Genomic DNA, 10,873 nt, shown 5'->3' on the forward strand with positions numbered 1-10,873 from the left:
CAATCCAGTTTAGGGGTTCCCCAACGGAAGATCCCAATACGCATATTAAGGATTTCATAGAGATCTGCGACTCCTTCAAGTTCAACGGTGTTTCTGAAGATGCGGTGAAGCTGAGACTGTTCCCATTCTCTCTAAGGGACAAGGCTAAGAGCTGGTTACACTCTCTACCAGCTGGTTTGATTACTACTTGGGAAGATCTTGCTCAGAAGTTTCTTACTAAATTCTTCCCTATGGCGAAGACAGCTGCACTCAGGAACACTATTACTCAATTTGCGCAGTAAATGGGAGAATCTTTGTGTGAAGCTTGGGAGCGCTACAAGGAGGTGCTTTGGAAGTGTCCTCATCATGGAATGCCTGATTGAATGATCATCAATTATTTTTACAATGGGTTGGGAGCACAGTCCAGACCCATGCTCGATGCAGCATCAGGCGGAGCATTATGGGCAAACAGCTATGAGGAAGCTTATGATCTAATGGAACTGATGGCTGCTAATGAATATCAGTATCCAACCCAGAGATGTCTACAGGGCAAGGTAGCAGGAGTTCTTGAGGTGGATACAGCTATGGCTATCACTGCTCAATTAAAGGCGTTGTCTATGAAGATCGATTCTCTGGCTAACTTGGGTGTTAATCAGATAACCAGTGTTTGTGAGCTATGTGCAAGTTCACATGCGATGGAGCAATGTGCTATATCTAGTGAATCAGCTCAGTTTGTGAGCAACTTTCAGAGATCGCAGCAACCAGTTCCAGACACTTATTATCCTGACAACTGGAATCATCCTAACTTCAGCTGGAGCATCAATCAGAATGCGATGCAACAGCCGTTCCAGCAGTTTGGAAATAAGCTATTCAACCCTCCTGGTTTTCAACAACAATTTGCACCAAGACAACAACTCTAACTTCAACAACAAACTCATGATGCAGGTCTATCTTCGAATGAAAAATCTGAATTGGAGGAGTTGAGGCTTATGTGCAAAAACCATGCTCTTATATGCCAAAGCCAGGTTGTTTCTATCCAGAATCTGGAGAACCAAATAGGGAAAATTCCTAATGCCTTAGTGAATCGACCACCAGGAACTCTTCCTAGTGATACAGAAACAAATCCAGGTAAAAGGAAGTTGAAGAACAGGTGAACGCCATCACCTTGAGGTCTGGAAAGGTCGCAAGCCCCCAAATTCAGCAAGACGAAGAGCCTGAAAAATCTCAAGTTTTAAAAAATGCAGTTATGGCTGAAGAAGAAGTGCAGAAGGAAGCAGAGGTGGAACCAAGGAAGACTACTGTGGAACACACTTCTCCTGAGGGTAATACAGGGGAGAAACAGATCTATCCTCTACCTCCTTTTTCTAAGAGGTTGCAGAATAAAAAGCTGGATAAGCAGTTTGAGAAGTTTTTGGAGGTGTTCAAGAAACTTCATATCAACATACCTTTCGCTGAAGCTCTTGAACAGATGCCTAGCTATGCGAGGTTTATGAAAGGTATTCTCTCTCGGAACGTGAAGCTCGATGACTTAGAGACCGTTGCTCTAACGGAGGAATGCAGCGCTGTACTGCAACAGAAGTTGTCTCCGAAGCTTAAAGATCCGGGAAGCTTCACTATTCCTTGCACCATCGAAAACTTGTCGTTCGACAAGTGTTTGTGTGATTTAGGAGCTAGCATCAATCTGATGCCCTTATCTATCTTCAAGAAGTTTGGTCTGCCTGATACGAAACTAACATACATGTCATTGTAACTAGCTGACCGTTCCATCACTTATCCATGAGGTATAGTGGAGGATGTCTTGGTCAAGGTGGATAAACGCATCTTCCTTGCCGACTTTGTAATTCTTGATTTTGAGGAAGATAAGAAGATTCCCATTATCTTGGGAAGACCTTTCTTGGCTACAGGCCGAACTATGATCGATGAGCAAAAAGGAGAGCTTTCGATGAAGGTTTACGATCAAAAGGTCACTTTTAATGTGTTCAAGGAAATAAAGTTACCCACAGCTAAAGAGGAGTGTTTTAAAGTAGAGTGGGTCGACTCTGTAGTAAATTCAGAGCTTGAGCAATTGTCAAAGTCAGATACCTTAGAGAGATCATTAATAGGGGAATCAGTTATTGATGACAAGGAAGGAGCAGAGCAACTGCAAGTTTTGAATGCACTTCTGTGGAGGAGAAAGTTGGATATGACATTCGATTCTCTTGGGTTAGCAGAGCTGAAAATTTCTCAGGAGAGTTTTGAACCATTTATTCAAGAAGCTCCCACACTTGAGCTCAACCGAATGCCAGATCACTTGAGTTATTCATTCTTAGGTGCACCCCATGATAAGGGGTTGGGATATATTTTTGATGATGTAGAGAGTGGTTGGACGGATATTCCCGTGCCTATAGAGGGTTCTTCTCATGTGCAACAGGTAGTTGATAGGACTGGTGTGGGTGATGAGCAGTACATGCAAGTAATTAGGCGTATGGAGGCCATGCATGACATTCACCATCATTTTGCTGCAGATTTGACACAGGCTTTGGGTACTATTTTCCGAGCCACTGGTGTCGAGGTTGATTGGCCACCTGATCCTCCACCCAAAGAGGGTGATCTTTCTGACGACTAGGTATGCCTAAAATCCTTATTATTGCCTTCAATGAGGACATTGAAAATGTTAAGTTTGGGGGTGATAATGTAAGGATTAGTAGTGTGTGTGTCCATATAGATTCATATAGATTCATATTGCATGTTTAGTTGTAGTTCATTCATATATTTGCATGATTGTTCATTTAGGACATATTTGTATGTTTTTATGTGATTTCATATAGTTGCATTTGCATGCATATTTAGCATGATCCCTTAAGATGAACTATGATATTTGATAAGTTGATGTTGATTTGAGTGTGGTGATGACGAATATAGGGATGTTTAAGTCCTAATGAATTGATTTGCATGTTAGAAACAAATATTTTCACAAAGTCTTATAGGGTTGCTTTTGATCTAGATCATGATCATACTTGTTTGTTGTTGAGATTTAATCACTTGGATTTAGAATTTGTGACATTCTCGCAATGACGTAAAAACACTGATTTTTTTATCTGGAGAAAAACTTAGATTTCATTGCTAGTTGTTGTAAGGCTAGGCATCAAATGGCTAGTAGTCGGCTCATATTTTTATGAGTAGTCTAGGGTTGAATGAGATGGAGCGAAACGCACTCATCGAAAATTATTGGAAAAAAAAAGAAAAAAGAAAAAAGAGAAAAAAAAGAAAAAAAGTATGTGTTTATGCATAATTGATCAAGAGTGAGCTCTTTAATACTCGAGTTATTAAGTTCTAGGGGACTTTGTACCTAGTGACCTAAGGCTTTTATAGTCTGGGATCCGCTAACCTAACGCTCGCTACATGGGTATTATTGCATAAGTCTTTTGGGACCTCATTCATTACACGGTCAAATAAGTATCTTTGTTATGTGTTCAATAATAGTGTGAATCCTTGTATAACTCTAGTAGAAAGGAGGTGTTGTGAGTCATAATGCGTTTATTGTCTATTCTGTTTATACAATTTTGATTATTTCGATGATAGATAAGTTATGGTTATTGATCTAGTATCGAGAGATATCTGTTAAGTATTCCACACACGCACGTTTCTGGTTTGTGAGTTGGTTTGTGGGATTTATTCAAACTCTGTTTTAAGTCATTGCATTCTTAGAGGCATTGGCTTATTCATTTGGTTATGGTTATTCTGAGGGGATCGATTGCATTATCATTTAATTATATTCGCGTAGTTGCATTCATGCATTAGGTTTGTTTTGTAGTTTTGAGTCTGTTTATGCTTGATGACAAGCATCGATTCAAGTTTGGGGGTGTGATAAGTGGGTTTTATATCCACTTGGAATGCTTTATTACAAACTTAAATTGGTGTTTTGGACTCAAGTTGTTGGTATTTTGATGTGTTTTTGAGTTATTGCACTTCAGGTATCAGTTAAATTAAGAAAGGAGCTATTAAAGGAAATATGATGAAAAGTGATCAGATTTGGAAGCCAAGACTATTTTTAAGTTGTAGAGAATCTCTCTAGCTTCGCGTGGACAGTTGAATCGCCTAATTCTGACAAGTAGAACTCAAGTTTCAGAAGTGCACGCGACCGCCTGCTGACACGCGGCCGCCTCCGACCCGCACGCGACCGCCTGCTGATGCGCGGCTGACTTCGCTGATTTCGCTAAAAAGGCCTTTTTTGAGTGGAATTTGACGATTTTAAGGGTCCAGGTCCAATATGGTCTTATATATACTTAAAAAATAGGGATTGGGATACCAAGAAGAAGACCTAAAAGCACAAAATAACTCCGAAAAAGAAGATCTTATTTTCAACTTGTGATTCTTTGAATTAGTTGTAACTTTGGATGCTCATTTTCATTCTTGTTGAACCTAGATCTCGTTTATTCGTACTTTAATTATTATTCAGTTTATTAAGACCTTTTTTATACCATGCTTTCATTGGAGCCCATGGTGACGATGAGTTCGAAGATGAACTAATCTTTGTCATGGGATTCTAGCGGATTTACTTATGGATTTCAATAGTTAATTGTTTTGATATCTTGGTGTGTGGTGATTGTGTGATATCCTAGTATTGGTTGTGCTTATTCGTCTTATGTGCGTAGCTAACATATAAGATATCGTGTTAATCTCTATTGAAGCGACAGTGAATATAGAGGTTTAGAACTTGCCATGCTAGCATAGGTTCATGTATTTGTTATGTATGATTCGTAGGTAATTTTAACCATCTTACTTGCCCTATGTAATCACGATAGATAACTTGCGCATTAAACCGTTATGTTTTCAATTCTTATAGACATATAAGGACTAAGCATAATTGGTGTCTATTCAACTTCTATCTCTTTTGTGGATGCTTGGTAGTAGGGTATTCGTACAACGAAAGTTGGCGTTTACTAGTTTCGTGTTATTTGATTAGTGTCATTACCATTACATGCTAAGGTTAAGCACAATAAGGCTATTGAATGAAGTATTTAATGAAGTTAGAATCCCATGTTTTTCATATATTAATTCAACCTCAATTCTCTTAGTTTATGTTATTTAGTATAATCTCTTAGTTTAATAAAAACCCAATTTGTTATTTGTCTTAGCATTGAGCGATAACCATACATTGTTGCGTAGGTGCATAAATTGAACTTAACCTAAACCAGTCTCCGTGGGAATGAATCTGATTTATATCTTATACTACTTGCGAACACGTATACTTGCGTGAATATTAGCGCGTGTTTTCGCCCTAACATGGCTCACCCGCAAGCCAATGGGCAAGCGGAAGTGGCGAATCAAATAATCCTGGATGGACTAAAGAAGAGGATCGAGAAGTCGAGGAATAATTGGGTTGATGAAATACTCCCAATACTATGGGCCTATAAGACTACCTGTAGAGTCACGACTGGAGCAACTCCCTTCATGTTAGCATATGGGGCAGAAGCGGTTGTTCCTGTAGAAATATTACATTCCTCTCCCATGATTCAAGCATTCAATGCTGAGGAAAATGAGGAAGGGCAAAGGTTAGCCCTTGATCTAATCGACGAAGTACGAGATGAGGCACATGCGAAGAACAAAATAAGTGGTGTCAATAATGTATGGAAGAAAATAAAAATGAGAAGGGAAGAAAAATACCCTGTTGAGAAATGGAGGATAGCCCCACGTGGATAAGAGAAAACTCTTCTAAAAGGGTCCAGCTAGTGGTGGCACCATCATCCCGAATAAGCTCATTATAAATGATAGTTTCCTCGGGGGTTAGGTGAATGGATTTGAGGCTACCATCACTAACCTTCCCGAAGGAAGATCTGAAGAGGGTGCCCCAGTCACCATTCTCCCACCTTAACCCGATAAAACTATTCCTCTAGTGTTGGTTATTGTCGGGAATGGAGGCATTATTAAAAATAAGTTTGCACTTGGGCCTTTGTTTAATGTAGACCCAATTACAAATACTCGAAGAACTGTTATAAAATTGGAAAATCTTCCTAAAAACAGCTTCTGATAAGGGAAAACCTCCCCAAAGATAATAAACCATGAGACATAAAATGTTCCTCCAGGCGTGTGGAGGAAGCTGACAGAGGTTAATTTGCAAATCTGCTAAGAGGTGAGGAATGAAAGGATGAAAAGGAAATCTAAGCCCAACATCAAGGGCATCTGTGTAAATAAAAAGAGTATCGGGTTTCCAGTGGCAAGTACGATCGCCACCGGCAACTGGAACTAGCCTAAGAGGGGGACGAACATTATAACGTGCATTTAAATTATCAAAATCTATATTGTGCCATGTGTTGCAATGATCGAAAGAGTCAAGATGTGCAGTTGAGGGATATTCGTCCCCCTAGTATTAATCATATCTAACAAAGACATGTAAGAAGAACGGATTTCGATATCCTTACCTCGTTTTGAAGCAGAGGCAATCTTGGAAGCTCTTTCAGCACCTTTGTCTGCCATTAATTTAGGATGGGGAAGGCTTAGAAGCTTGAAGAAGGCCGGTGGCCGGAAAATCACTAGAATAGGAGGAGTGTTGAGAGGAGAATAGAGAGTGGTTGAGAGGAAATGAAAAGTGTGAAATGAGAAGTGTGAATGAAATCACACCCCACCTCACTCTTATATAGCCACAAGGGAGGCAATTTGGGCCTAAAAAGCCCATTTGGGCCCAAGAAAAAACCTTCTGGAAGAATGCAGAAATAAAACTTAAATTAAATAAATATTTTTGAAAATTCTGGAAGAATCCAGAAAAAACCTTAGAAATTCTAGAAAATTCTGGAATTTGGGCTCAGGGATAAGTTCCAACTCTAGAAAAATCAAGAAAATCCAAGTGTTTAGGGCCCAAGAAGCCCAGTGTCAAGGCCCATACCTAAGATTTTCTAAAGAAAATCAACAAAAGGGCCCAAATACAAAAGCCCAGGTAAAAAGGCCCAGGGATAAGACCCAATATGTTTAAATCGGGTTAAATCAGGCCCATGAGCCAAAGCCCAGTTGAAAAAATGGGCCCAAGGAAGCCCAAAATTAAGATAAAAGCCCAGAAAGTGGATGGGCCAAAAATTATTATAATTATCCTGACCCAATTCGATCATAATTCCCATAGATTTTCTGATCGAATGCGTGAGGTCGAAAAAGCCTTCGACCAAGGCTAGAAAAAAGGGTTAATTCGGTCAAAATCTTAATTCCTGACTGAAAGGGTCAGGATTCTGATCGAAAAATCTTAACCCTAAGGGAATTTGTCGACCAGGAAGTAAGCCAAGATCCTGATCAAATGGATCCTGCACGAAACAGCTTCGACCATGGCTAACAAAGGAAGTTAATTCGGTCAAAAAATATCGATCCTGACCGAAATTGTTAGGATTCCTGATCGAAAAAAATATGGATAAAAATCCTGGCCGAAATTCGACCAAGATTCTACTCGAATACCTCCTGCCCGAAATGGATTCGACCTGGGCTATATGGGGGATAATTCGACCAGGATCCTGGTCGAACAGGATTCCTGGTCGAACCAGGTATAAAAAAAAGAGAAAAAAAAGAAAGAAAAAGAAGAAAAAGAAAAATCTTGAAAAATTGCAGAATTTAAAGGAAATTCCTTAAATATTTTCTGGAAAATATACATATTTTCAGAAAATGAGGAATAAATCCATAAATTAAAGAAAATTCCTTAAATATTTTCTGGAAAATATACAGAAAAATGAGGAATAAATCCAGAAATTAAAGGAAATTCCTTAAATATTTTCTAGAAAATATACAATTTTCAGAAAATGAGGAATAAATCCAGAAATTAAAGGAAATTCCTTAATATTTTCTGAAAAATATTAATATTTTCATAATTAAGGAATAAATTCCTGAAAATTAAGGAAAAATCCCAGAATTAAGGGAAGAATTCCTGAAAATTAAGGAAAAATCCCAGAATTTAGAGAAAATTCCATAAAATTAAGGAAAAATCCCAGAATTAAGGGAAGAATTCCTGAAAATTAGGGAAAAATCCTAGAATTAAGGGAAAATTCCTGAAAAGGAAAAATCCCAGAAATTCAGGGAAAATTCCTGGAAATTAAGATAATTCCTAAATAATTGGGATTAAAGCAAATCATTGTAAATGTGTAGGTCGCTCCACACTTTATGCAAAAATGATACCCTGTAAGGGAACGAATGAACTTAACTTCTGCGAAACGTAGTCACTGTTTCCTAAAAGTTTGGGGCAAATGATAGGGAAGAAAATAAGGCCTGGGTATATAATTAATATTGCATTAATCATATCAGAATTGGGCCAACAGCTAGGCCCATTTGAGAAGGCCCAAAACCCTGAATATTAATTAATTTCATAATTAATTAATAAGGGATAAGTCAGCTGACAAGATGAGTCCTAGTGGAGAAATAAATCCTTGTGGATTGGCCTCCAAGGAACCTGGTGGGATAAGGAATCAGCTTCCTACCTCTTAGGACTCCAAAGTCCATTCTAATTCTGAGACTTTCCCACCAAGTCTCCTAACCTAAGTCCAATTCAAAGACTCCCAATATCTATATAAGGGGCCTCACCCCACAAATCAGACCTACATTTTTTGACTTGATCTTTGACACACAGCAAGGTACGTAGGCATCTTGTAAGGCAGATCGAGTCACGAAACACAAGAGCAGTCAAATCGAGCCTCGAAGCTCACGTTCTTTAGTGATAAATACAACAATTATTATACTTTAGTTTTTGATCCATAACACTTGGAATATGATATATAAATCTATATCTTTAAGTATGTGACTTAGAAATGATATTATGAGAATAATATTGATATTCCTAAAGGTCCCTAGTCAAGTATTATTGTTAAGGGACGATAATAAATACGTTGAGACTAGTGTGTTTGTTGACTGATAATCACATCTCATTGATCATAGGTATGGTGATACTAAAGTCAAAATACAGGCACATGTATTAGATACATAGTGTTAGATTGACCCATTGTGAGATACTCCCTCCGTCCCCCTCAATTATTTACATTGGGGGACAGGGGCTCGGCACACACTTTAATGTTCTTATTAAATGTAGTTACATGATTTTTTTTAAAAAAAAATTCTTCTAAATTAAAATATAATGTTCAAACTTTTATACAAAAAAAGAAAATTTTAAAAATAAATTACGGAAATATACTTTATAGTTGCCTTAAAATGCGTGTCAAGCATGTGAAAAAAACTGTAAAGAAATGAGAGGGACGGAGGTAGTACTACATGTTTAAAGTGTCATAAGTTAATCTCACATTGATAATGATGTATTGATCCGTTGACCTGAAATCATTATAATTCTATACGAGAATTAATATACTTTGATACTATTGAAAGTTATCCTTGACCGGGTGATAATAAAAGTAGACATTGGGTATATTATGAATCATCTGAGAAATATGAATGATCTATATGGGATTTAGCCCTCCTTTATTAAAGGTGTGATATTATTGACCTCTTGATTGAGTAAGACTATAAAATGCATGGTCGTGTTCAAATAGTGATTTATTTAATAGTTTACTCATTGATCAAGGAAAGAAGGATTAAACACTTGCAGAGGATGACACAATGCATGTCTCGAGTTTGATCTATATTATAAGGATGCCACTCATTGTCTATAATTTTATTATTAGAAAATAAAATTACTGCCAACATAATAATAACCTAAAGGGTCACACACAAAGAATATTTAAAACAGAGTATTATTTAAATTATGAATTTAAATATTTTATTGTTGTTAATTCGAATTTAATTATTAAATTAATTAAGTGAGACTTGATTAATTGTATATATTAGAATTCGAATTTAATAGTAATATAAATCCAAAATCAGAATGGGTCCTTTTAGAAGCCCATTATGATTAGGGCTAAGCCCGAATCTCCTCTTTTCCTATATATACATTAAGATGTACTCCCTCTGTCCCTCCCATTTGTTTACACTTTCCTTTTTGGGATGTCCCTTCCAATTGTTACATTTCAAAATTTTCCAAAAATAGTAAAGTTTGTATAATTTTTAAAATAACTACATCCACTACTTCTCTCCACTATACCCATTTTATACATATAATATTAATCAAGCCCACTACTTTACTCACTTTTTTAACTTTCCTCCACTACTTTATCATTTTTCTTAAACTTCGTGCCCAACCCAAATATTAACATTTGGGAGGGATGAAGGGAGTATATTTTTAGGGTTTAGAAGTTAATCACATTTTTTAGAGAAAATCCTAGCAGCTCTACATCTTAGAGAGGCTAGAGAGAGAGAGAAGGAGACAATCAAACGGCTAGTACCGGCTCCGGTGATTATTGGACGATCGGACGTTCGTGTGGATACCTTGGAGAACAGATCTTCGAAAGGAGGGTTGCTGTATTGGTTCATCAAGATCAGGACATCCATTACAATTAGAAGTAGAGCTTTATTAAGGTAAACATCTATTATCTATAATTATCTAGTAATTATACATAGATCCTGCGGTAGGGATTCAAAATTTTTATTTTTCCCTTGCATTTTATTAATCGAATCCCTAACAGAAATAACTCCCCTCAAAACCCTAGCTGAAATTACTTTGAAAATTGAAGCTAGGAGTTCAATTGCCAATGATCCAGCTATGGGGATGCATGTACTTTAGCACATTCAAGTACCAGTTCCCTGCAAGAGAAACAAGGATTTGAGGCCATGGTACATGATAGTAACCTGGTCAACTCCCCTCCAATTCCAATGCAGGTTCACTTACCAAGTGAACAACACACTATCACAACCACAACTACAACTGTGAGCTCAACTGTGACTGCAGTCACATGTATCATTTTACCCTCCATACCATCCACCTCAACTTAAACCTCACCTGACCTTAACAAAACTTTAACTTTTATACAATCTTTAAACGTCCTCTCTCAGTGGTTACAAGATA

At 37.5% G+C, this 10,873-nt stretch overlaps 1 non-coding gene across 1 annotated transcript; it reads right to left on the bottom strand.

Moving 5' to 3' along the window:
- Positions 1-245: 245 nt before the first annotated feature.
- LOC141669912 (small nucleolar RNA R71) lies at positions 246-352 on the bottom strand. The gene has a single exon (XR_012554159.1). It is a non-coding gene; the product is annotated as a small nucleolar RNA R71 (small nucleolar RNA).
- Between the last annotated feature and the right edge of the window lie 10,521 nt (positions 353-10,873).

The sequence above is a fragment of the Apium graveolens genome, chromosome 6 (genome assembly GCF_009905375.1).
Source record: "Apium graveolens cultivar Ventura chromosome 6, ASM990537v1, whole genome shotgun sequence".
In the NCBI taxonomy this organism is placed as follows: Eukaryota; Viridiplantae; Streptophyta; class Magnoliopsida; order Apiales; family Apiaceae; genus Apium; species Apium graveolens.